The 24,129-nt window shown below is 43.5% G+C and overlaps 1 protein-coding gene across 1 annotated transcript in view; it reads left to right on the forward strand.

The window, feature by feature from the left end:
* The first annotated feature begins 2,353 nt into the window (after positions 1 to 2,353).
* SHANK2 (SH3 and multiple ankyrin repeat domains 2) overlaps positions 2,354 to 24,129 on the forward strand; it is a 951,897-nt gene continuing 930,121 nt past the window's right edge. The window contains exon 1 of the mRNA XM_073604227.1: positions 2,354 to 2,743. The gene's annotated coding sequence lies outside the window, so the exon portion shown is untranslated. The remainder of the gene's footprint in view (positions 2,744 to 24,129) is intronic.

Consider the following 24,129-nt stretch of genomic DNA (forward strand, 5'->3'; position numbering starts at 1 on the left):
GGGAAGCAGTTAATGGATGACTCAGAACAGGGAGGAGTTAAAAGAGTTCCATGGTCACAGCATACACTTTCATTGCATAACATCAGCATTATAATGTTATAACTATAGTTATTTTGACAATCCAATATAAGTGCACTTGAACAACCCTCTTCCTGTTTTCCCTGCATGCTTTGCAGCTTCTCCTCTGCTGTTTATTTTCACTTTTCTCTGGACTACATATCCCATGGTACCTTGCTGCCTGCCACCAGTGATTCCTGTACTGACTCCGCCTCCTGAAACTCCTCCTCTCAACACCTCTGTAGTTCAGAGTGTAGGTGTTTCATCAGATTTGGCGACCTGTCAGAATGTGTAACGGAAGTTATGTTCCGTTGCCGCCATCTTGCTACACCCCGCACTCCTCCATAGTAAGGATACACTGAGACGGGGGAAAACGGACATCTTGTTACACCCACCAGAGTTTTGCATTTTACGCTTATTTTTAACAGTAAACTGAGTTTATATAGTGAAATACAGTACTTAGAACTCAATATGAATGTTCAATTATAAAAGCAGCCAACTTCTGTCAGATTAGCAAATCTGTGAGATGAGCAGGCTTGCCACTGCTTTTAAAATTCAACATCTAAACATTCATACGGAGTTCTAAGTACTGTATTTCACTATATAACCATAGTTTACTGTTAAAAACAAGTGTAAAATGCAAAACTGCGGTGGGTGTAACAAGATGTCTGCTTTCCCCCTTGTATCCTTACTGTGGAGGAGTGCGGGGTGTAGCAAGATGGCGGCGACAGAAAGTCACTTCCGTTACACATTCTGTTGGGTCACCTAATCTGATGAAACACCTGCCCTCTGAACTACAGGAGTGCTGAGAGGAGGAGTTTCAGGAGAGCAAGGTACCATGGAATATGTAGTCCAGAGAAAGCTGGAAATAAAACAGCAGAGGAAAAGCTTGCAGGGAAAACAGAAAGTTGTGCAAGAGGGTTGTTCAAGTGCACTTATATTGGATTGTCAAAATAACTATAGTTATAACATTATAATGCTGATGTTATGCAATGAAAGTGTATGCTGTGACCATGGAACTCTTTTAACTCCTCCCTGTTCTGAGTCATCCATTAACCGCTTCCCGACCAACCGCCGGGCTTATACTGCGGCAGGTTGGCTCCCCTGCACGAGCCGTCGTAGCTATACGTCGGCTTGCGGGGTCAGGATAGCAGGCGCACGCGAACATGGCCGCTGCACAGCGGGGGTTCCGATGCTCGTGGCCGACGGTCGCGATGACCGCCGTCCATGAGCGATCATGAGCAGGAGACACAGAACAGGGATGAGTGTTTAAACACACACTTCCCTGTTCTGACATTACAATGATGATCTTATGCAATGAAAGTGTATGCTGTTACACATTCTGATGGGTCGCCGAATCTAATGAAACACAGTCTCTGTGAAATGTGTGACACAGCAGTGCCTACTCACAGGGCATAGTGACCACGTTTCACAGACTGAAAGGAAGTAGCTGTAAGTTTACAAGCACCAATCACAAAGTAAGTTTACAAGCTTCTAGATTGTTCAGATTAATTGAAATATACTAGAAATAACTGAAATACAATGTGGAAATGAATATATGAATTTACATTTTGACCATAGGTATGTTTTAATGCTGATTTGTTGCTGTTGGTTAGCATTTGGACATACAGAATATTCTAGTAATGTTTTCTGGACAGAGCTGAATTTGCTTATAGCTTTAGGCTGGGTTCACACTGGAGAACGGAGCGGATCACAGCAGGGGGTCCGGTGCGTCTCCATTCACCATTTCAGGTCCGATTTCAGCCCGAATTTTTGGCTGAATTCAGATCTGAAACGGACCAAAAGACACGCAGGACTCCTATGCAATTCACACCGGAACCGCTCCAGAGATGTGTGAACCGACTCCATAGAGAGCCGATCACAATCTCCTGCTATGCGAATTGGATGCGAAGAAACCCACATCCAATTTGCAATAGTGAGAACCCAGCCTGAGAATTGTTGAGGAACTAAAAGCTCCAGCATACCATGGCGGGATCCTGCAGAGACTGGAAATCCGCTGATGTTCAGTAGAACTAAAAATTGCAGCACTACATGTATTCTGGGACTTGAGGTTCCTCTGGATGCTCCAGAGCCAAGACAAGATTACATCGCCAGTGCAGGACAGAGATGGGAATGAAAATAATGCAGCTCATCCTCCTTTCCCTCTTGTCTTCTCTCCTTTGCCAGGTGAGCAGTCAATTATCCCCAGATAGAGAGAAGAGATGCCTGCACAGAGTCCTCCTTTCCACCCTCCTCCTCTTCTCATTATCTCCCTCCCTCTTCAGGTCTCCCTCTCAGATTCCATTTGCTTGAACTGTTTCACTGGGAGCAATCAGCTGCGAGAATCGCATGCAGTGAGACGGGCAACTTCCTCCTATCCGGAGACTCTAACCCTCATGCCTCAGTTCTGATCCTTGAGGAGCCCCCCTTTCCCCTTCTTTTCGTGGACCTCTGTGCAGGGACATCCCAAAACTGCCTGTTGAGGGTACCCCTCTTCACAGCTGTTCCATCCTTGGAGGACCTCGCTTCCTTTAAACTCAGGAGACCCCCTAACCCTTCTCTGTGTTGTGACAGTCCTCATCTCCTATCTTCCCAGGACTGGTTGTTTGGGATATGACTCTTCTTTCCTGACCCCGGAGCGGTGGACCATCGTTTTCTGATGAATGCCGGGTCAACCTGGACACAGGTAAGTTGCAATTATCTTTTAATAGTTGTGGCTGTTGATCATTTCATCGTTTAAAGGGTATGTCCATCCAAAAACTAATATTTTAGGTGGATACGGGCTATGTTCAACGACCCCGTTGCCCTCTCTGTTTCTATCCTGGACGGTGATATCCCATATTAAGTTCCAGCTCTGCCTACCTTTCTTGAAGGGATCTTCCCTTTCCATCTGGAGTTTTTCCTATTACATTATGGTGAATGTAACACAAGCAGGAAGAGTTTTGCTGTCTTCTGCTTTCATGATTGTGTACTCTCACTGCATGTAGTAGTGTTCTCTGCTATATTACCCTTTATGTACACATGTGCACTTTCATACAACGTTCTGTACTGTACCAATAGATATACTGTAATTTTTACCTACATGACAACAATAAAGCACCTTTGCTTGTTAAAAAAAAAAAAAAAGGAAGAGTTTTACTGCAGCAGGTGGAGTGAGACAGCATAGTGTATTTTAGATGGCAATGGGGGGAGGGGGGGGATGAGTTTGCTGCTGGTGTTCCTGGAAGATATAAGTATCAAATGGGTCCATAAAGGCAATATCTGTTTTGGATGAACTGATGGATTAATTCATTGCAGATCAGTCCTAACTGGCAGGACAGGCTGGGACTTGTAGTTACTCATCTGCTGGAGGGGCTGCTCAGCAGATCTGCAAGGTTAGCCAGGAACAGGGAGTTTATTATATCGTAGAAATAGGTCACCCGTGTGTAAAATTAGGAGTACAGTTCCGAACAGCGATCCACAGAGGTTCCGAATTAGGCTGACGTTCCCAGTACAGAAGTAGAGTCAGCCTCTGTCTCGCTGTATCTTGAGAAACAATGGGCAGCTATCTGGTTACCTGCACAGACAATGCTGAGAGTTATCTTCTTACAGAATAAAAAAAGCTCTTTATTCCTCCTCTTAATGCCGAAGACCCTTTTTAGATTCGCCTCCAAGCGTGCAGCTCCTGTGTAAAGAGCAGTGCCCATTCTCACCGAGCTTCAGTTCCCAGGAGTTTAGCAGACAGAAATATCCTCTCTCTCTCCGATTCAGTTGGCTTGAATTAGCAAAGCCTTTGTGCACATTGGCAGTGTTTCACCACAAGCTCAGGGGGGGTATTTCACTTAACACGTATCTTAATGTCATGGGGCTGGTTTATGCAAACCGGAGTAAAAACACAGCGATTGACCATAGCAGCCTGCCAGGCTTTGTAACAAGGAATCTGAACTGTATCTTTTTTTTTAATTCCATTCCAATATATTATATCTGTGCAATGAAACAAGCAAAGAATTGACTTTGCACTTCTAGGTTAGTAGTAAAATCAAATAAGGCGAAGACTTATTTGCCTTATTTGCCCCGTACACACGGTCGGATTTTCCGATGGAAAATGTCCGATCGGAGCGTGTTGTCGGAAATTCCGACCGTGTGTGGGTTCCATCGGACATTTTCCATCGGAATTTCCGTCACGCAAAATTTGAGATCTGGATCTCAAATTTTCTCCGACAACAAAATCCGTTGTCGTAAATTCCGATCGTGTGTACACAATTCCGACGCACAAAGTTCCACGCATGCTCGGAATCAAGCAGAAGAGCCGCACTGGCTATAGAACTTCATTTTTCTCGGCTCGTCGTACGTGTTGTACGTCACCGCGTTCTTGGCGTTCGGAATTTCCGACAAGATTTGTGTGACCGTGTGTATGCAAGACAAGTTTGAGCCAACATCCGAAGGTAAAAAAAACATGGATTTTGTTGTCGGAATGTCCGATCGTTTGTACGGGGCATAAGACCATACACACCATAAGATTTTCTGCAGATTTTTGTCTTCGGATTTACCAAAACCATATAATATGAGGTCAAACCTTAAAGGGGTTGTAAACCCTAATGGTTTTTCACTTTAAAAGTATAGACAGAGTATAGACAGAAAAAGCGTTTCTCGTGCAGGCGGTATTAATGTAAAATAGTAGTAATTTCGAATGGTAAGTAGTATAGGACGATAGTGCGTGTCCCGCTACCTAAACTGACCAGGGGTGGTCTGAAATCGACTGAGTGGAAATGAGGGGATGGAAGGCGTGTGATCTAACGCATGAATCAAAGTGATAGTTTATTCATAAACAAAATAGATGAGTACAAAGTAATTACTATGAATTCATACAAACTAGGTTACAAGATATTCATTAAAAATTAGTTATGCCCATACAAGGGCAAATGATCAAGGTAGGCTAACGTGTTTCGAGATGTTTCCTCTTCATCAGAGCCTTGGAAAGTAAAATAAAGTCTGTAGGATGTGGTAGATATACATGGAGAGGGGTGGCTGATTAGGAGTTGTATCCAATAGTAGGTATTCTCCTTTACTCCAGAGGTATCCCACATCACATCGCTCTAGATGAGATAAATACCAGATATATTTGTGTGTATAATTAGTTCTATGCATCCTGTGCATTAAGGTGAAAAACCTTCTGTGGTGCTGCAGTCCCCCCGAGCCCCTGTTTTACTTACCTCACCACGATCTTTCACTGGTGGGGAATGAGCACACCAGCACTAGCTGGTGTCTCGTGTCCTGATTGTATAGATTGATAGTAGCGCAGCCATTGGTTCCCGCTGCTGTCAATCAAATCCAATGACGCGGGCGCCGAGGGGGGCAGGGCCGAGTCATACATTCAGTGGCTATGGACGCCGAATGCTGGACTCGGGAGCGTGCCCGCAAGGTAACCCCCCTCGGGAGAGCACTTCTCATAGGGGGTTATCTGATGTGGGGAGGAGCCACAAGAACCGCCGGTGGACCCCAGAAGAGCAGGTAAAACGAGCTGCACAGTGGAGGTAATTATGATATGTATAATATATAGGATTCGTTAAGGTGAAAAAACACGAAGATTTACAAGCCCTTTAGGTCAGAACTGAGACTAAAGTCAAATAAGACTCTCCTTTTTTACAGGAAAGTTAAAGTAGATCTAAATCAATCAATAAAATCTCACATTAGCCCGGACATGTTAATGTAATTTAAAGTGGAACTACACTGTATCTGAGCACCACAAACCAAAACACTATTTAATTAATTTTTAATATTCGAAGCAAACTCCCCCCCCCCCCTTCCATCCATGTCTCCATGCTTTATTTTGTTGAGAAATCACCCACCTAGTGGCCATCTTGAGTAAGGGCGGATGATTTATGTAGCATTTACTTCCTGGAATCCATCTGCCCTTAGCTCATGCATGCATGCATGAGAGTATAGTGGTTGTATACCCCGCTTTGTGATTTTTACCTAGAGGTAAGCCTATAATAAGGCTTACCTCTAGGTAAAATGAATATCTCCTAAACCTACACCATCTAGGAGATATTTACCTTGCATGCAGTCGCTGACGGTGTATCGTGCCGGAACTTCAGAGCTTCTTGCCGGAATCGAGGGCTCCCGCACGCATGCGCGGTAGTGACGTCATCGGGGGGCTCTGGCCACTCACAGTGAACCCGGGAAAACCGCCAGGGGAACATGTCAGCCCCCTCAGCGGTGACCGGGTGCTGCTGCGGGGGCTTCGTTCTCAGGTGTTTCGTAATGTGCTAGTATGTGATGCATACTAGCACATTATGGCATTGTCTCGCAGGTTTTTGTTTTTTTTTTACTACCGTTTTAGCTGAGAAAACGCCCCCTCCTCTTTTCCCCTCCTGAAGACTCCTGGGATGTATGACATCATTTATCTAGGCAAGAAACCAGGAAGACACTGAAGAAATTTAAAAAAAGTTTAAAACAAGTAAATATGATATACTTTCCTATCTATATTTATTAATGCTAACAGCATGAGGATTAAAAATAATCAATTTTGATTGGGAGAGTGAGGTTTTTTTAATCTCTTTTAAACCTGCAGCTCGCATTAAAATAATACCTGGTGATCCTGCCATGTAGGTACTGGTTTAGGCACTTCCTGTTATAAGGTGACAACTGCACTCCTGCTTTTCCACCTTGTTGTGTTCTCCCCTGGTGGAGACTGTACATAGCTGTACCAATATACATTGCAAAGGCACAGTCCACTGTTCTATCAGAAAGCCAGTGCAGAGCAATGATGTGCAGCTGATACTAGTGCATGTAGACATGAAGTGGCTAAAAGAGGCTAGAGGAGATCAGTAGCACTGACCGTACAAAAAAACAACAAAAAAACAAAAAACAAATGTGGAAACAGAATTTTATGAAGAAAAAACATTCCAGTTAATTATGATACACAGTGCTCATGGAAACTAAATGTCATTCAGCTAGAGTTTCAATCTACTAAGTTTACCTAAAACAAACAAACAAAAAAATTGTCACGAGGGACATTCCCCCCCTAAGACTAGGTTCATATGAATGCTGTGCGGAAAGCGCCACGATCCGTGCGCATTTCCTGCACCGCATTCAAGTCGCACTGCCCTTGCGATCCGCAGTGGGTGTCATTGCAATCTTAAAGACACCCCAAACGCTGGTCGCAAATGCAGTGTGTTTGCTGGCACTGGATCCCATGATACAAAATGACCACGCGATCCTTTTGCAGTGTAATGTCTGTGGTGCGATGCAGTGCGATTTGAGCCCATTCACAATGAATGGGCTCAAATCACACCACACTGGATCGCATGTGAATAGAACAGGAATGCGGTGCGGTTCCTGTGCAGTTCACATGCGTTTCATAGTGTGAACCAAGTCTTAGCGGATATGTCCCTTGTGCTGCTGATATGTCCCTTGTGCTGCTGTGTCTTCTTTTTTGCCCAAATCTTCCAGCTCAGGTACCCCCCCCCCCCCCCCAAGCCTCAATAGTCCGATGCGGCACGGGTTTATAAAAATAAGGGGCTTTGACAGGCACTCATCAAGAGTACCCGACTATGCCTGCCTTTTCCACCCAACTGCTCCATTCATAGAAGCCATACCACAACTTCTCTGAATGAAACACTATCTATGAATGGAGGGAGGGGCTGGACCTATCAATCCTCGGACCGCCCTCCATTCATAGATCGTGTTTCATTCATAGAAGCTATAATTAGCTATGAATGGAGGATCTGGGTGGAAAGGGTGGGCATAGTCGGGCGCTATTGATGAGAGCCCGTAACGGCCCTTTCGTTTTATTAACCCACACCAGAGGATTCCGGGGATTGGAATCTTAGAAGGAAGTTTTAGGCGAAACAAAGACAGAGCAGCACAACAGACACATCTCACTGAGGTAATGTTCCTTTTGCTGTTTTGTGTTTTTTTTTTTTTTTTTGTTTTAAGGCAAACTTGGGCTTAAATATACGGCATCAAATATATTGGTTGGTCCTGGATCCCATGTGACCAGATATTGAGGCATTGGTCACCTGATCTCTGCTGAAGAGGAAAGTTTGGCAGCGTTCAGCAAAGGTACCGATTGGTTGATCCTCCCCTTTAACAGAGATCATATAACCACTCAGCGCTTGGTCACATGACTGGCTACATTTTTTTAAAGAAAATTAGTCACATGTGTATGAAATGATAAGGCACCGTTGCATACCTCCCAACTTTTTGAGATGGGAATGAGGGACACCTATCAGCAAAAGTATGCAGGCATAGGACACGCCCCCTGTCACACCCACTTAAATGAGAATTGTACAAAAAAACAAGATTGGTTAAACTCACAAGTGTTTTTTTTTTTTTTTTTACTACTACTTTTCCTTTATATTGGCTTTTGGAATTTACAAATGCAGCAATTTAGAAATCAGATGAAAGGTTTAGTGCTGGAAAACACTTTTTAATAGATAAAAAGTGCATTTTATATACAACTATATAGATCAGAACAAAATGAGGGACAAATGGGGAGGAAAGAGGGACAGAGGGACATTCCTCCAAATCAGGGACAGTCCCTCGAAATCAGGGACAGTTGGGAGCTATGCCGTTGCAGTAGAGCAGCACAAACAGTTTACATTTTAGAAGGATTTGCAGTGTGTTTCCATACAGTTCACACCTGCTGACCGTACAGCGATAGGTTCATATACAGGAATGAATATACACCCCAGAACGGTGCATTTAAAACACAGCAGATTTTCATATCGTTTACTCAGATTTGAAGAGCAATTGGAAGTAATTTTAGAAGCATTACAGTAAAGTCACCGGGATCAAAACAGCAGAAGAATTCCAGTAGTGTGTATGTAGTCTCCACGGTTACTGGGACACGGGGGGGACACAGCAATAATAATTTGACGAGGTTCAATACCTTTCCATCTTTTATTGTGTTCCCCTCACTTCTGACCTTGAGATGGTTGTCATTGGGGTTGACTGTGAGAAGAAATCTCTCCCAACAGAGATGCAATAAGAACTCAACAAAGGTTCTAAGACTTCCCACCCTAATCAAAAAGTAGTCTTTGACGGCTAAATCCAGGAGACTTTGTAAACTTGGAAGTTCATTTTATTAGAAATTATACCTCTGCACGACAGTCCTAATTTGACTTTTATTCATTTATTTGCTGTATTCGCTTAGCGCAGGGGTAGGCAACCTCAGGCCTCCAGCTGTGGTGAAACTACAAATCCCATCATGTCTCTGCCTCTAGGAGTCATGCCTGTGATTGTCAGGGTCTTGCAATGTCTCATTGGGTCGTTTCAAAACAGCTGGAGGGCCGAGGTTGCCTACCCCTGATTTAGCGCTTTGCTTTGCACATAGAACAACTTTTACCGCTGTCGGCTGATGTCAATCGGGATGCATTGACTGGCAGCTGTCTTAGCCTCTCAGCGAGCTGCTGGGAGACTGAGCCAGCCGTTCACACCCCCTCCACAGCCCAACGCTCCAGTGAGCACTGGAGAGGCAGAGCAGAGAGCCAGTAACTGACAATCATGTCTCTCTGCTTAGGCCTCATTCACACTTCAACAGTGTTTTGAAGCTTGAAGCCTGAAGCTACAAAACATGGAGGGGAAAAAAATCAATTATTCTCTATGGAGATGGTTCGCATCTCCACTCCAAAACACCTGAAGCCAGAAGCTCAAAAACGCCTGAAGCTCAAACAAGTTCTGGAACTTTTTTTTTAGGCAGATTTGGGCATTTTTCTGCTTTTCACACTGGTGACCTTTTGACCTGTACAAAATCGCGTCAAAATGCGGTAAAAACATGGCAAAAATCACGGCAAAATCGCGTGACTTTCTGCCTAAAAATGCTACGCTCAGGTGTGAATGGGGCCTAGGGAGAACTGAGCGATCAGCGGTGCTTGATCGCTCAATTCTCAGTGCAGAGCCAGGGAACAGATGCAGCATCGGTTCGATGCTGTGTCCACCTAGGTGAGTATAAATGTTTTTTTTTTTTCCAACCCAATACTTCTCTTTTAAGAAGCTCTGTATTGATGTAAATAGGGCTTTACTAAATTATTTAAAACAGTAAATGGACCTACCACTCACTTCTGCTTTTTGGACTGCCCTTTACTTAGTGAGGCCACCAACCACAATACATAGGGAAGTTTTAAGGGGTTCAGCCAAGTTTAACGTCTACAGGGAAGCTCAGAAGTTCAATGGGGTAAACCAAGTCTTACTTTTACTGTTATGCCACGTACACACGGTCGGAATTTCCGACATTAAATGTTCGATGTAAGCTTGTTGTTGGAAATTCCAACCGTGTGTAGGTTCCATCGGACATTTGCTGTCGGAATTTCCGACAACAAAAATTTGAGAGCTGGATCTCAAATTTTCCAACAACAAAATCCATTCTCGGAAATTCCGATCGCGTGTACACAATTCCAACGCACAAAATTCCACGCATGCTCGGATTTAAGCAGAAGAGCCGCGCTGGCTATTGAACTTCATTTTTCTCGGGCTCGTCGTACGCGTTGTACGTCACCGCGTTCTTGACGTTCGGAACTTCCGACATTTGTGTGACCGTGTGTATGCAAGACAAGTTTGAGCCAACATCCGTCGGAAATAAATCCACGGTTTTGTTGTCGGAATGTCCGGTCGTCTGTAGGCAGCATTAGAGTGAACATAAACCAAACAAAAATAGTGTAATATATTGAAGCTTGCCATTCAACCTTCTTTCTCTTTTTGTCCTCATCTATGAATCCTGCGAATAACACTTCCTGTCTTTTCATGTCTACACTCATTTCTTGATTGTATCTGTAACAGCAGCCATGGTGTTCACACATTTAGGAGCCCCTCCTACTTCTTGCATGCTACTGTTGGTTTTAATTGTGATAAGTGCCCTTTTTAATCAATAGTTACATAGTACATAGTTGGCAAGGTTGAAAAAAAGACACAGGCCCATCCAGTTGAACCTTTGTGTGTGTGTGTGTGAGGTGGTTGTGCTGGCGGGGGCATTAGGCCAAAGTTCATCTGTGGGAGAGAGAAATGTTTGCATAGTTGAGTACTTTGGGTTGCAGTTTTTCTGAACTAGCTTTGAAGATAAGTAAAGGTTCATGCAGGTGCTGGAATTATTACCTGTTTTTTTTTTGTATAAAACATTCTTATTTCTAAGTGCAGTAACCTAGCGGCCAATCAGAATTCAATATACTTGTTAGACCAGTACAAATTTCATTATAATTGCATGGTATGTCACTGCTCTTTAAAGTGGTGTTCCAGCCGAATTTTTTTTTTTGTTTTAAAAGTCAGCAGCTGCAAACACTGTAGCTGCTGACTTTTAATAAGGATACTTGGCTGTCCAGGGAGCCCGATCCATCCATCGGATCGGGTGCAGGCCCCGCCATTCCAACTTATGCCGCGTACACACGAGCGGAATTTCCGACAGAGAGTCCGATGGGAGCTTTTCATCATATATTCCGGTCGTGTGTATGCCCCATCTGTCGAAAATTCAGACGGAATTAGATAGAGAACATGTTCTATATTTTTCAGACGGAACAAATTACTATCAGGAAAAAACACTCGTCTGTATGCTCTTCCGACGCACCAAAAACGACGCATGCTCTGAAGCAAGTACGAGACGGAAGCTATTGGCTACTGACTATTGAACTTCCGTTCTCTAGACCCGTCCTACGTGTTGTACATCACCTCGTTCTGGACGGTCTGAATTTGGTGTGACCATGTGTATGCAAGACAGCTTGAGCAGAATTCAGTCGTAACTCCATCAGAAAAACCTTCAGAGTTTATTCCAACAGCATGCATTACAATATGTTTCCATGCATTGTGGTTTACTAAACACAGATCCATCACCTTAGTGCAGTGTTTCTCAACTCCAGTCCTCAAGGAGTCCCAACAGGTCATGTTTTCAGGCTTTCCATTATTTTGCACAGGTGATTTGATCAGTTTCACTGCCTTAGTAATTACCACAGCTGTTTCATCTGAGGGAAGTCCTGAAAACATGACCTGTTGGGGCGCCTTGAGTTGAGAAACACTGCCTAATGCCGCGTACACACACGCGTAGAATGTCCGTCAGAAAAAGTCCGATGGGAGCTTTTCATCGTATAGTGTATGCCCCATCGGACTTTTTCTGTCGAAAATTCTGATGGACTTAGAAAGAGAACATGTTCTAATTTTTTCCGACGGAACTAATTACTATCGGGAAACCCGCTCGTCTGTATGCTGTTCCGACGTACCAAAAAAGACGCATGCTCAGAAGCAAGTACTAGACGGAAGCTATTGGCTACAGACTATTGAACTTCCTTTTTCTAGTCCCGTCGTACGTGTTGTACATCACCGCATTCTGGACGGTTGGAATTTGGTGTGACCATGTGTATGCAAGACAGCTTGAGCGGAATTCTGTCGGAACTCCATCAGAAAAACCTTCAGAGTTTATTCCAACAGCAAAACCGGTCGTGTGTACAGGGCATAAGGATAACTGGCAGTGGAGCCTTGCGGCTTCAATGCCGGTTTCCGACTTGCGCATGCGCAAGTCGCATGACGCTTTGTGAATGGCCAGCTTGTCTTCTGTGACACAGATGTCCCAGAAGACAACGGGGGGGCTCACCGCAAAAGAGGATGTGACGCCCTCGGCCACGGCCCGGCTGGATCGTAAGTACTCTTAGTACTTCTAAAAAAGGTACAAGAGAAAGTAAAACATATTTTTTAAATATCCAAAAACTAGAGGTGGAGAGGTGGTCTTTCGTTTAAGACCACCTTTCAAAATTGGGTGGAACTCCGCTTTAAGTACAGGAGTACAGTAAAAATAAAGTAATGGTAACACAGCCCCCATAGCCCTTTTAAACGAATCTGCACTAAATCCCCCACTCTAGCTGTTTGTGTCGTGTACCTCGGCAGCACAGCCTTGTTTTTTTTTTTTCAACGTCTACAGCTTGTCCAGTAGAAATCTACTTGAGCTTAGAAGGCATCTGAACAGTGCGCCCTCATAGTTATGTTATTCCTTGTCTCTATTCCCAAAGAATAGAACTAAGTTTATGAGGTCTTTGAGTTGGGGGGAGGGAGTATAGTGTAGACTAGGGGTCTCCAAACTTTCAAACAAATGGCCAGTTTACTGCCCTTCAAACTTTAGGCAGGCCGGACTGTGACGAGTGGCAGTAGAAAATGTCCTGGCATCGGTGGGAGTAAACAATAGACTTGGTGGTCAGTGGGAGTAAAAAAAAATACACCATTGGTGTCAGTGAGAGTAATAGTGCCCCATCTGTGATGTCAGTGGGATAATTAGTTCCCCATTATTGGTGTCAGTGGAAGGAATGGTGCCCCAAGGGCCAGATTAATGCAGGCAAAAGGCCACATCCGGCCCTTGGACCTCAGCTTGGAGACCCCTCTGGTGAAGACTAATGACCTGTACACACGATCGGAAATTCCCCCAGCAAAAGTCCGACGTGAGCTTTTGGTCGGAAATTCCGACCGTGTGTATGCTCCATCGGACTTTTGCTGGTGGAATTTTGAGAGGAGGTTCTCTATTTTTGGGTCGGAAAAAGTTCTGATCGGAAATTCAGATCGTCTGTACAAATTCCGACGCGCAAAATTCCTACGCATGCTCAGAAACAATTCGACGCATGCTCGGAAGCATTGAACTTCATTTTCTCGGCTCGTCGTAGTGTTGTACGTCACCATGTTCTTGAAGGGCGAAAGTTCAGAGAGAACGTTTGTGTAACCGTGTGTATGCAAACCAAGCTTGAGCGGAATTCCGTCGGAAAAACCATCCAAGTTTTTTCCGACGGAAAACCCGCTCGTGTGTACAGAGCATAATTCAGAAGGGTGGATTAGCATGGGTTTTTTTTTAAGGTACAGCTAGTTGTCTTTCACAATCAGTACATAAGTATTATTATTATTTTTTTTTTAATAAGGTTGTCAGTCAGTTTACTATCTAGAGTTTAGTAAAGGTGCACTTTAATTGATCTAAAATGCTGCGTCATCAGAAACTATTAGGCTTAATGTACACAGGACATTTTAAAACAGTTTAACTTGACAGATGGTAACTGACGTTTAAAAACGTCCATTCTGCCGCGGTTACAAATGCCGCCTTTGCATTTAGAGGCATTTATTTTTATTTTTTTCAAATAGTCAAAAATGTATCTCCATTAAAAATGCCCGTCAACGAAATGTGGCTAAACGCGCGTTACCGAGTTTACAAGCTGTTACAGGCATTTGGCATTTCAGATGCCACCGGGATATCCGTCCTGAACGCATTTTTTTGCTTTCCAAAAAATGCTTCTAAATCCAACTGCCTAGAAATGACTATAAAAAACCCTGTGTACATGGACTGATAAGATAACATAGAGGAGAGTTCAGGGGCAGCTGAAAAAAAAAAATGCCCAACTGCTCCTAAATGTACGTTTACCATCAGCAATGTACATGAAACCTAAAAGTTTTTGTATAAAGTGTACTTCTTTTTAGAACTTTGTAGCTTCATTGGGGGAATATCTATAAGATGGTCAAGAAAGGTACAGTACTTTAGAGGAATATATACGAACATGAACATTTTTTGATCAGTATTGAAGAGGCTCCGAAGCCTCCTACTTTAACACTAGCAGGAAACGGCGGGTACTGTAAGCCCATGATACTATTCTGATGGGAAATGTCAATACAGGAAGGTAGCCAAGGGTATTCCACTGAATTTTTTGGCACTGCTGTGGAATGGATTAGAAATTATTTATCCAGTACAGCCATGGCACCATCTCCTTCTGGCTATGTGCCGAGCAAATGCATACAGAGGCTAAGCCTCCTCAGTTTTTTCTGAAACCATGATTGGATCAGTTTCTGAAAATGAGGGTTTTTAAAGGCAAAATCATTTCCTCCACCAAATAAACATGTAAATCAGGATGAGGCTGCTCCAAACACATTTCAATATTAAACATACAGTACATTATTTTCAGTGTTTTATTGGATGTGTTCTAGCTGGACTGTTTAACTCTGTAGGTTCAAGAACGTTGTCTGGACATGCGTACTGGAGGGAGTAAAATTGTCAGGTTTTATTGCTCCAGTGAAGAGTGTAAAATATATACAGTATACCACAAAAGTGAGTACACCCCTCAAATTTTTGTAAATATTTTATTATATCTTTCATGTGACAACACCGAAGAATTGACACTTTGCTGCAATGTAAAGTAGTGAGTGTACAGCTTGTATAACAGTGTAAATTTGTTGTCCCCTCGAAATAACTCAACACACAGCTATTAATGTCTAAGCCACTGGCAACAAAAGTGAGTACACCCCTAAGTGAAAATGTCCAAATTGGGCCCAATTTGCCATTTTCCCTCCCCGATGACATGTGACTCATTAGTGTTATAAGGTCTCAGGTGTGAATGGGGGCAAGTGTGTTAAATGTGGTGTTATCACTCTCACTCTCTCATACTGGTCACTGGAAGTTCAACATGGCACCTCATGGCAAAGAACTCTCTGAGGATCTGAAAAAAAGAACTGTTGCTCTACATAAAGATGGCCTAGGTTATAAGAAGATTGCCAAGTCACAGAAACTGAGCTGCAGCACGGTGGCCAAGACCCTACAGCGGTTTAACAGGACAGGTTCCACTCAGAACAGGCCTCGCCATGGTCGACCAAAAAGTTGAGTGCACGTACTCAGCGTCATATCCAGAGGTTGACTTTGGGAAATAGAGTGCTGCCAGCATTGCTGCAGAGGTTGAAGGGGTGGGGTGTCAGCCTGTCAGTGCTCAGACCATATGCCACACACTGCATCAAATTGGTCTGCATGGCTGTCATCCCAGAAGGAAGCCTCTTCTAAAGATGATGCACAAGAAAACCCGCAGTTTGCTGAAGACAAGCATTACTAGACTACTAGACAAGGATTACTGGAACCATGCCCTGTGGTCTGATGAGACCAAGATAAACTTATTTGGTTCAGATGGTGTCAAGAGTGTGTGGCGGCAACCAGGTGAGGAGGACAAAGACAAGTGTGTCTTGCCTACAGTCAAGCATGGTGGTGGGAGTGTCATGGTCTGGGGCTGCATGAGTGCTGCTGGCACTGGGGAGCTACAGTTCATTGAGGGAACCATGAATGCCAACATGGACTGTGACATACTGAAGCAGAGCATGATCCCCTCCCTTCGGAGACTGGGCCACAGGGCAGTATTCCAACATGATAACGACCCCAAACACACCTCCAAAATTACCACTGCCATGCTAATGAAGCTGAGGGTAAGGGTGATGGACTGGCCAAGCATGTCTCCAGACCTAAACCCTATTGAGCATCTGTGGGGCATCCTCAAATGGAAGATGGAGGAGCGCAAGGTCTCTAACATCCACCAGCTCCATGATGTCATCATGGAGGAGTGAAAGAGGAGTCCAGTGGCAACCTGTGAAGCTCTTGTGAACTCCATGCCCAACATAACTTACAAAGCCACCCACAACTCTGCCCCCAGCTACATCATTAACCTGGTCTCAAAATACCAACCAAATTGTTCTCTTTGTTCCTCCCAGGACCTCCTGCTCTCTAGTTCCCTCGTCACCTCCTCCCATGCTGGCCTCCAGGACTTCTCCCGAGCCTCTCCCATCCTCTGGAATGCTTTACCCCAATCTGTCCGACTATCTCCTACTTTGTCCACTTTCAGACAATCCCTGAAAACTCATTTCTTCTGAAAAGCCTAACTGCCCCCCACCTAACAAATGTACATTTATTTTCTACATCAGCACATCCCCCACAGTTATTACCTCTTGTATCTCTTGCCCCTCCCTCTTAGATTGTAAGCTCTAACGAGCAGGGCTCTCTGATTCCTCCTGTATTAAAGTGTATGTTAGTTGTACTGTCTACCCTCAAGTTGTAAAGCTCTGCGTAAACTGTCAGGGCTATATAAATCCTGTATAATAATAATAATAACTGTCGTGATCGGCTCTCGAAAGCTGTGTACTAACGATCAGATTATCATATGATTCAAAAGCGTTATTTTCGTATGATTTTCGGATAGTGTGTATGGGCCATTAGTCTATCAAATCTTAAAAAAAAGATTTGGGCTAGAGAAAGACCTTAACCTGGCCGTTGAAATTAAAAGTTATCCCACCTGTAAGACTAAAGCCTCATACACATGATCCAATTGTTGGCCAACAAAGCGTCAGACTTTTGTCCGAAGGGCGTGTGCCAGGAACTTGTCTTGCATACTAACGGCACACAATTGTTGGCCAACAAACACGAACGTAGTAACGTACTACGTGGAATTTCACCTCTTGAGCGCCACCCTTTGGGCACCTTCTGCAAATGTCGTGTTTGGTGAGCATTGATTCCAAGCATGTGTGTTTGTACTTTGTACTTTTGTGTGACGGACTTGTATACACACGATAGGAAAATCTGACAACAGAGCGTTGTCTGCCGAACATTCACTAGCCTGCCATTTAACATTTGTTGGAGGAAAGTTGTACAGCAATTGTCTGATGGAGCGTACTAACAGTCGGATTTTAGGCAAACAGTCTGTCATCACACAATTCCCTGCCGAAAATCCGATCGTGTGTACAAGGCTTCACAGTGACCCTGTTTGTCAGCAAAAAAGTTAATTTGGCAGCTAGTTGTAAAAAGAAGAAGAGGAATACTTGCCTATGCTGGGGGTGGCGAGTAAAATCTCTCTTGGAGATCTCTGTGCTGCTGCAATCTGAGGCAGACCTATGTTGAAGTGTATGCCCCCTGCTGGGTGAATTGGTTTCACCCACCAACCCTCACATTATTCAGGATGGGAGTGATGTAAGGGGTTGGTGAGAGGAACCGCATCGCCTAGTGACCGATACATTATTTAACACACATGTGAGCGTTCGTGATCTAAGGTTTAACTCCTCACCTTTCATATAGGTAAATTCTCACAGGGGCTTCAGGTTTACCTTTCTCCATCCATGGACAAAGTTGTTTTTACTCTTAGCTTCAATATAACCCCTAAAATGAACCATTAACACTGAACCCCAAAACCTAACCTACCAATATAATTAAATTACTATCCAGATGCGATCCCTAAATTATTCCTACAGTAACCTTTAACCACTTCAATACAGGGCATTTTCACCCCCTTCCTGCCCAAGCCAATTTTCAGCGCTGTCGCACTTTGAATGACAATTGCGCGGTCATGCAACACTGTACCTAAGTTAAATTTTTATCATTTTTTCCCCACAAATAGAGCTTTCTTTTGGTGGTATTTGATCACCTCTGCGGTTTTTATTTTTTGCGCTATAAACAAAAGAAGAGTGACAAGTTTGAAAAAAAACACAATATTTTTTACTTTTTGCTATAATAATTATCCCAATTTAAAAAAAAAAAAAATCTTTCCTCAGTTTAGGCCGATACGTATTCTTCTGCATATTTTTGGTAAAAAAAAATTCGCAATAAGTGTATATTTATTGGTTTGCGCAAAAGTTATAGCGTCTACAAAATAGTGGATAGATTTATGGCATTTTTATTTATTTTTTTTTTTTACTAGTAATGGCGGCGATCTGCGATTTTTATCGTGACTATGACATTGCGGCGGACACAACGGACACTTTTGACGCCATTTTGGGACCAATGTCATTTATACAGCGATCAACGCTATAAAAATGCATTGATTACTGTATAAATGTCACTGGCAGGGAAGGGGTTAACACTAGGGGGCGATCAAAGTGTTAACTTTGTGTCCTAGGGAGTGATTCTAACTGTAGGGGGAGGGGACTCACAAGGGGAGGAGACCGATCGGTATTCTTCTGTACTGGGAACACACGATCGGTTTCCTCTAACCTGACAGGATGTGGATTTGTGTGTTTACACACACAGATCCACGGTCCTGCTCGGTTAACCGGCGGACATCGCGGCCACCGGGCACGTGCTTTGGGTCCCGAGTGACTCGGCGGGGGCACACACGTCCCCCAGATGGCCGGGAAGCCCAGGACCTCATATGACGTCCGCCCAGGAAGGGATATCCCATCTGCGGACGTCATATGGCAATGGGTGGGATGGGAAGTGGTTAAAGAGGAACTGCAGTCTGCTAACATAATTTGTAATATAAACATCTTTGCCATTCTGAAGCTTCCCTCCAACCACTTTGCATATTATTTTATATATACTGTGATACTGTACTTGCCAAATATGCTGCAGAAATCCATACCTCCCAACATTTTGAGATGGGAATGAGGGACACCTACTAACAAATGTATGTAGGCATAGAATACGCCCCCTGCCACAACCCCTTAAAGGAGAATTAACCCAAAAAAAGGTTAATTAAATCCACAAGGGCTTTTTTTTTACCACTACTATTTCTTTATACTGGCTTTTAAAATGTACAAATGCAGCAATTTAGAAATTGGATGAAATATTTAGCACTGGGAAACACTTTTTGAAAGATAAAAAGTGCATTTTTATATACAACTATATAGATCAGACCAAAATGAAGGACAAATGAGGGGGGAAAAGAAGGACAGAGGGACATTGCTCCAAATCAGGGACAGTCCCTCGAAATCAGGGACAGTTGGGAGCTATGGAAATCTCCCTCCACTGAGTCTGGCTGCAATCATTTTAACTGTGGGCAGCTGAAGCTGCTGCCTGTCCACTTCCTGGATTTACACAGACACACACCTCCAGCTCTGCAGCTCTCATTGGCCCTCTTATGACTCATCTCTCCCCTCCTTTCCTGGCAAACTCTCACAAGAGAGAGAGAGCTGTGCATGATGTCATAATCCTAGGCTTTTTACCAAACAAGAAACAGGAAGTGGGCTGTATAAGGTATTTACTGTCAGAAAAAAAATGTTTTACTATCCAAAGTTAAAACAACAAGGGCAGAAGATTTCATAGATGGAAAGATGAAAAAATTACTGAAGTTTCATTTTAAGCTATTTCCTAACACCAAAATAACCCCTAAAAACTTCAGTGTTCACTATGTCACTTACCAAAACTATTTGCATTGAAAGTTCCCACCACTATATCTGACATCACTGAGATCTTGTCATCAAAAAACATTGATCCGGATGAAGGAGAATTGTTCATCCGGCTAGTTGTAGATATTTTTTGCGGTTCACTAAGATTGTTTTCATAGTCTAGTAAAACAATTTGCATTACACAGAGTGCTTTGTATTCGATCGTGCATTTCTTATGTCTGCTCTGAATTTGCGCATTCAGAATAAAAGGTCTGTTTTCATTAGCATAAAAATGAATATTTAGCAGGTATAAATAGCACTTGGATTATTTAGCAGTGGTGATCTTTAAAGAAGCACGTTGTTCTAGAACATTATTTGGCTGGTGATGGGGTGACCTTGTTGTCGCAGTGTGGAAAAAAAAAAAAAAAACTCCATGAAATGTCTTTATTGCATTAATGACTTCATCACCTGCAGCATAGCCCTTCTGTACAGAACGCAGATTCATTGTGTTTGCCAGATGTGCATTGAAGAACCTATCGAAGAGCTCATTTTATCTAGAAAGCATAACCCCAATGTCATTTCAACAAGACAGCAACTCTCACTGTTAAAAAAAAACACTTTGGAGTTATTTCATTCCTATTTTAGACACGTAGAAGAATCTTAAGCCCTATCATCAATGCTAAATAGAAAGAGCCTCCTTAAAGTGGTTGTAAACTTCAGACATGGAATATGAACAAAGCAAATCCCTCCAGTCTGTAGAGTGTACTTGTCTCAATTAAGAGCACTAAGCGTCATTTCTGTCTGCTGCTTCGTTCCTCTGCTATCAGCATTAGTTACTTCTGACAAGTTTTCCTGACACCAAGAGAAAAATGGTGACATTGGAGGGACCTCCAGCTGATTGACAGCCTCAGCTTTGTTCCTGTGTGCTGTGTGGAGGGAGAGGGGGGGATCTCTTACCTGCAATCAGCTTTCAGAGTTCTCCTCACTGAGCTCTGCAGAGTGAAACTTCAGCTCTCTGATCCCAAGATTTATAAATTCTGGGCTTTGAATGGATAAAGAGAAGACTGCAGATAGACAGGTACAACTTATGTAGGAGGACTTGTTGAATCTCTGTGTATCACCTGAAGCCAGTTACTTTACTTGGTACATGTGAAGGTTTAAAACCACTTTATTTAATTCTTTCTCATATGGCTGACTTTTGGAGGAATGATCATTTCATAAATAGATGGTTTTTTTTTACAGGAAGTTTTGTTTGCTTTTTTGTTAGTGACCTTGCCACCATAGTTACATAGTTACATAGTAGGTGAGGTTGAAAAAAGTCACAAGTCCATCAAGTCCAACCTATGTGTGTGATTATATGTCAGTATTACATTGTATATCCCTGTATGTTGCGGTCATTCAGGTGCTTATCTAATAGTTTCTTGAAACTATCGATGCTCCCTGCTGAGACCACCTCCTGTGGAAGGGAATTCCACATCCTTGCCGTTCTTACAGTAAAGAACCCTCCACGTAGTTTAAGGTTAAACCTCTTTTCTTCTAATTTTAATGAGTGGCCACGAGTCTCGTTAAACTCCCTTCCGCGAAAATTTTTTATCCCTATTGTGAGGTCACCAGTACAGTATTTATAAATTGAAATTATATCCCCTCTCAAGCGTCTCTTCTCCAGAGAGAATAAGTTCAGTGCTCACAACCTTTCCTCATAACTAATATCCTCCAGACCCTTTATTAGCTTTGTTGCCCTTCTTTGTACTCGCTCCATTTCCAGTACATCCTTCCTGAGGACTGGTGCCCAGAACTGGGCAGCATACTCTAGGTGCAGCCAGACCAGAGTCTTGTAGAGCGGGAGAATTATCGTTTTATCTCTGGAGTTGATCCCCTTTTTGATACATGCCAATATTCTGTTTGCTTTGTTAGCAGCAGCTTGGCATTGCATACCATTGCTGAGCCTATCATCTACTAGGACCCCCAGGTCCTTATCCATCCTAGATTCCCCCAGAGGTTCTCCCCCCAGTGTATAGATTACATTCATATTTTTGTTACCCAAATGCATTATTTTACATTTTTTTACATTGAATCTCATTTGCCATGGAGTTGCCCACCCCATTAATTTGTTCAGATCTTTTTGCAAGGTTTCCACATCCTGCAGAGAAGTTATTGCCCTGCTTAGCTTAGTATCATCTGCAAATACAGAGATTGAACTGTTTCCCCCTCCTCCAGGTCGTTTATGAACAAATTAAATAGGATTGGTCCCAGCACAGAACCCTGGGGAATCCCACTACCCACCCCTGACCATTCTGAGTACTCCCCATTTATCACCACCCTCTGAACTCGCCCTTGTAGTCAGTTTTCAATCCATGTACTCACCCTATGGTCCATGCCAACGGACCTTATTTTGTACAGTAAACGTTTATGGGGAACTGTGTCAAATGCTTTTGCAAAATCCAGATACACCACGTCTACGGGCCTTCTTTTATCTAGATGGCAACTCACCTCCTCATAGAAGGTTAATAGATTGGTTTGGCAAGAACGATTCTTCATGAATCCATGCAGATTACTGCTAATAATACCGTTCTCATTACTAAAATCTTGTATATAGTCCCTTATCATCCCCTCCAAGAGTTTACATACTATTGATGTTAGGCTAACTGGTCTGTAATTCCCAGGGATGTATTTTTGGCCTTTTTTAAATATTGGTGCTACATTGGCTTTTCTCTAATCAGCTGGTCAGTAGACTGTCAGTAAAAATTAGGAACCAGAGGGTTAAACAGCAAAAAAGACCTACCTGTAAAACGAAGAAGCACTATACTTGCCATTCTGTGTCTTGAAATGCCATTGTGAATATTCATCCAGATTAATGGGTCATGTACCTGTTTCCCTCGCCACGTGCAGTTGCCACTGTAGTGTACGTCCTACAGCCCTGGTTCACATTGGGACGATTTGGCAATGCAATTTGACATGTCAAATCGCATGCCAAATCGGCAGCTATTGCCGGCAATAGCACCGTCCGAATTGGTGCAACTCCGACTTTGCGGCTCCGCACCGATTCCTAAAAGTAGTTCCTGTACTACTTTTGGCGACTTTGCGGGGCGATTGTAATAGACATATGTGCAGGAACTCACACAGATGTCTCTGAAATCGCTCCCGAAGTCGGACTGACATGCGAGTATGAAATCATGCGAGTTCATCTGATTTCTAACCCACAGTCAGTGTGAACCTAGGCTTAGGGACAAATAAGCCAGCAAGAGGAACCACAACATGTGGCAGGAGCAGCAGGTCTTACACATCCAAAAATGTTGAATGCCTGCAGCGGCTAGAGAGCCGAGGTTGTGGCAGCTTTTTTGGATGCTGTACTTCTACAAAGTATTTACAGCTCTGTCTTTTTACTGTTTGAACCCAGTAGTGACAAAGGACCCTTCAGACACACTATATGACAAAAGGTTTAATGACCCTCCTCCTATTATAGAGTTCAGGAGTTTTCCGTAAAATATATTTTTGACAATTGAGCACTTCTTACCTTGTAGCAACAGTTTGGGAAGCCTGTTTTTTGTTCTATCATGGCTGTCCCCCTGTGCACAAAGCCAGCACTGTAAAAACATGGTTTGAGGAGTTTGCGATGAAGTATCCATCCAAGTCTTCTCATCCAGCATCAGTACCTGATGTGTTTTTTGCTGAATGGGCACAAATTCCTATAGACGCATTCCAAATTTTGTGGAAATCCCTTTCAGAAGCGTGAAGGCTGTTATAGGGTGGGCCAACTCTATTTTAACCCCTATACACTGCAGTAACCCATATGCAGGGCCAGTGCTACCACTAGGCAAACTAGGCAGCTGCCTAGGGCGCACTGCTGCCTAGGGTGCCCGGCCACTGGTGTTCCTACCCTCAGCAAGCAACTAAGTCTCAGCATCTGCAGGCAGCCGCCGCTCTGTTCGCACATAGTGTCAGAGGCGCAGCTGCGGCGGAGGACTGTGTCTGTGTCCTGACTCCCGAATGAATGGAGGCAAGCAAACTTTCATTGATGGGCACTGGTAGGCTGCATTTGATGGGCGCTGGTGAGGCTGCTTTTTATGGGCGCTGGTGAAGCTGCATTTGATGGGCGCTGGTGGGCTGAATTTGATGGGTGCTTCATTAAAAAGGTGGGGTGTACATGGGCAGGGCAAAGGGGGTGGAGTCAGGGGTGGAGCCAGGGGGGCAGCAAAATGAGGTTTTGCCTAGGGTGTCAAAAAGCCTTGCACTAGCCCTGCCCAT

The sequence above is a fragment of the Aquarana catesbeiana genome, linkage group LG11 (genome assembly GCF_042186555.1).
Source record: "Aquarana catesbeiana isolate 2022-GZ linkage group LG11, ASM4218655v1, whole genome shotgun sequence".
Taxonomy (NCBI): Eukaryota; Metazoa; Chordata; class Amphibia; order Anura; family Ranidae; genus Aquarana; species Aquarana catesbeiana.